This window comes from Pholcus phalangioides, unplaced genomic scaffold, assembly GCF_987345545.1.
Source record: "Pholcus phalangioides strain wild (caught in Gottingen) unplaced genomic scaffold, Ppha-v1.0 ptg000015l_1, whole genome shotgun sequence".
Lineage (NCBI taxonomy): Eukaryota > Metazoa > Arthropoda > Arachnida > Araneae > Pholcidae > Pholcus > Pholcus phalangioides.
The window spans coordinates 116,750,432-116,754,467 of NW_028301608.1; the positions used below are offsets into that span (position 1 = coordinate 116,750,432).

Below are 4,036 nucleotides of genomic sequence, written 5' to 3' on the forward strand. Positions count from 1 at the left end.
TCTCGAAAATTTCTACCAGATCTGATTTTTGTGAGGTTTGGGCCCCCGGGTGGCCTCAGGGTCAAATCATGTTCTGGAGCCTTCCCACCAGGCTGAAGAAGAAGAGAGACAGAAAAATCTACCTACAAATTTCATTCGAGCATCTAAAAAAAAGAGCCTGGGTTTAAATACAAAATGCATATTTTGACTTGAAATGCATACAAATGCGTAAAATTAAATAATTTTCACAAGTGCAAACTCGTAACCAACTAACTGCGGCGCAATTCTACAGTATTTGTTAGTAGAATAATTAAAAAAAAACGCTAAAAATGAGTGGCCCGTGGGGGGATCGAACCCACGACCTTCGCGTTATTAGCACGACGCTCTAACCGACTGAGCTAACGGGCCTTGAAACACGTTGCCAAACCAACGTATTTAAAAAAAATATACTTCCAATATGTGATTTAGCCGCAAGTGTGTCGGTGATTTTATTCATGTGCAAAACCTGCGTGTGGATATTTTATGGACGGGAAAGTGGCCGATTCCAGAAAATACCAAAAAAAAGAATTTCTTTAAATTATTTTCCCGTACTTTCATATTTTCGGGGCGCATTCCATGGTTTTTATTTCCGAACGCAACGTGATGATTGAGGAAGGGAAAAAAAAATATGTTCTGAGCAACGACTAAAAGGAAAATAATAATAGAATAAATACAATATATTCAATCAAAAAATATATTAAGGATGAATGACCCCGTGCTCTTCACAACGACATCGCTATCACGCATGTTGCCAATCTCACGGAATGATGCTGCTGCCATCTATATTGTATATCTCGCAACACCTTTTGATTCCATTCACCGAAAAAAAAAAAAAAAAAAAAACCATTCGGAATTTTAAAGTACAAGTTTCCCGCTTCTTTCAACGACATGCCGTCTTAAGAGCATCATGGGTCCCCGGGCCAAGTAATTTTTCTGAGGCCCTACCAGGCAAATTCTTGAGAATTTCAACCAGATCTCATTTTTGTGAGGCCCCTTTTCTCTTGAGGTCCCCGGGTGGGGCCCATGCCTTAAGACGGCACTGAATGGGGGGGGGGGGGGGTTATGCCCATGAATACATCGTCAAGGTTGTCTTAAGAGTATCATCGGCCCTCAGGCAAAGTGATTTTTGTGAATCAGCGCTCGGGGGCACTAGATCTACCTACATCCTTCTCTTGGATTGGTGGGGGGAAAACCCTAAGAAAGAAGATTTGATATCTGAATATTAGAGGACTTGGACAGAAATGCTTACTTGCGAAAGTTTTAACCAGATCTAATTTCTATGATCGTTTCTCTCTGCACAGCCTCAGGCCGCGCAGACAATACCTGCTATAGATAGTGTCTATAGAAGGTATTGGCCCAGGTGGGCATGCCCCTTCCCCCCATACTAGATCGGAGCCCCCAGACCAGACTTTTCATGGGACTTTCTATATTGAATTTATAGCGTTTACAAAACAAAAAAATGGTGAGAATTGTCTCGTCCCCCAGGGCTGAAGCGCTGTCAGCCCCGCCCTAGTGGGGCCCACGCACACGATTTGAGAACGAGGACGAATCTCCCGCTTTCCCATGCGGAAATCAGGCAGCCTAATGAGGTACCGACAGAGCCATCTTAACAGCATCGGGGGTAGAAGTTCCCACTTACCAGTTTACATACTTACAAAAATCAATGTACCAAACACATAGGACCACAACACGGGGAGGAACAGGGGCATCGGAACGGAAAGGGCGCAAATCTCATCCTTTAACCTCTCCTTCAATAACGGGGCGCCAAAAGGCGTGCTCGCTCCGGCTGACCAAGCACCTAGTTGCGGCTCTGCTACCAAATCCCATTATCATGAGGCCATGCGCTAAGAGGGTTCTGGATCACCGATGATAAAACGTGCAATATTTTAAAATCGGCCAGCGTGCATAAACAGCCGAGGCTTCTCTTTTTAATGCGGTTGGCAAAAGCCGAAACAGTCGTAAATGAAGCATTTGCTACCGGCCATCACTCCTCTGTTTTTCTTTACTTCGGTGCTGGGACGTCTTTTCTCACACGTTCACACATATATAGGCCTAACTACTCTTCAAAGCAAATATGAATAATAATCAAGTTCAAAATCGTGGCCCAATAATAATTAATGAATTCGCGAAGGGTCTTGGTCTTCAGAAAAAAATCGAAACGTCACGTTTCATTCATCGACTACCGGTCTGGCTAACGGTCCAGCCCCGAAAATAATTATAATTCCATATATAATCGAGCAGATGCGACTCACGACTACAAGAAGCCAGCCGTCATGATTAGTGTTCATATATTTCAAAAAATATATACATGTCATTCATTTATCGGCGGTCGAAGGGGTTACGTGCATGATCATCTCATTTGGTAGCTCACGTGGGTGGCCATAATGCATCCTCTCTCATCATGTCCTTCCGTTAATTGCGACCGCAACCGTTAGCAGCTGTCCGAATCGGGCAACGTCCGGACCACCACACGTTAATCACGAACGATAATTCCTCTCGGAAATCCGTGACTCAATTTTTATTAATGAACGTCTGGGAAAAAGTAGTTTTATTCCCGAGATGTGGCCACTTCAACTGCAATGACAATGATAAGTGGAGTCCGAAAGTTAAGGCAAAATCTCCAGTACAAATGGAGATTTTCCAATTCTTACAAAAATCATAAATGCCTATTTCAACGCCTTTTTTAGATTATTAAACATTCGTCTAATAGACCACTGAGTAATACTGATTTAAGTTTAGTTGTCTAAAGGTCGAGTATTTTTTGTTCATTTTTACTGCTTAAACGTCAGGGCTCCAATGATAAGCAAAAAACGCACTATTCCTGGTTGCAGAAAGAAAATAATTCTTCCCACACCGGGAATCGAACCCGGGCCTCCTGGGTGAGAGCCAGGTATCCTAACCACTAGACCATGTGGGAGTTATTCGAGGATAGAACAGCTTTGAATAAAACATTAATCAAACACGAAATAAAATTTTTATTGAAAGGTAGAAGCGCGAAAATTAATTAAAATTGGGTTTTTTTTTGAAAAAACTCCTAACAAATCCAAACGGTGATGAGGAAAACAGTGAGAGGAGAGCGTTGGTGAGGGCAAGGGAATCGGATCACGAAAAAATCGATTCAATGGGATTACGGACTAAATACAGGTCAATCATGCCGACGATGATGTCGTAAAAGAAATTAAAATGAGCAACAATTTCCTTTTGATGAAGAAAATGGAATCCTCCAAAAAATATTTTTTTCTGTCACCCCCTTCTGAAGCCAATCCCGGAGAGAAAAAATTCATTATATCAGAGAGTGATGGTTTGTGAAAACGCTTAACGGGCAACTCAAATAGATCTGGAACAGAGCCGCAGGGCAAGTGATCTGTAAATATGCCTCGGGATGCTTGAGTGATCCGGGAATGCGTCGCAGATCACTTAAGTGATCAGGAAATGTGCCGCTTATATAGTTCATTTATACAAAATTCAATATGGGGTCGCGGGCCACATCAGATGACTTCGAGGGTCACATTTGGTCCACGGATCATGGGTTGAGCATGTATAATTTATACAGAAGCAGTCTCGATAATCTGGGGTAAATCAGAACGACACCACCTCGGAATATTCGAAAAACAATAAAGACACGCGAGATGTTTTATTTTAAAAGAGCACGTTCAAAAAATACTTGTTTAAGATTTCTATTACGGACCAGAGCAACCAACAATCTTAACCCCCCCCCCTTCCGTACTGTTAGCTTGCCAATTTATATACTACTAGCTGATACCCGGCGACGTTGCCCGCCCCGTAAAAAATTTATATCTGTATAGCTTATTAATTATTTCTTAATCAAAAAAATTTCTGCATCAAGTAAGAAAAAATTACTTTTATTTTTAAATATTTTAATTAAAATCTTCAGGCAATCGCTTGTGGATACACAATATTTTTGTTTTCCCATCTGGTGTGTAGATGTACAAATTTTTTGGATTACCTACACGCGAACAGGTGACGAAAAGGTGTCCGTGTGAAAAAGAGGGCTCAA

At 41.7% G+C, this 4,036-nt stretch overlaps 2 non-coding genes across 2 annotated transcripts; both read right to left on the minus strand.

Moving 5' to 3' along the window:
• Window positions 1–313: 313 nt before the first annotated feature.
• Window positions 314–387, minus strand: TRNAI-AAU (transfer RNA isoleucine (anticodon AAU)). Its single transcript has one exon. It is a non-coding gene; the product is annotated as a tRNA-Ile (tRNA).
• A 2,476-nt stretch (window positions 388–2,863) lies between these two features.
• Window positions 2,864–2,935, minus strand: TRNAE-CUC (transfer RNA glutamic acid (anticodon CUC)). The gene has a single exon. It is a non-coding gene; the product is annotated as a tRNA-Glu (tRNA).
• Window positions 2,936–4,036: the final 1,101 nt, after the last annotated feature.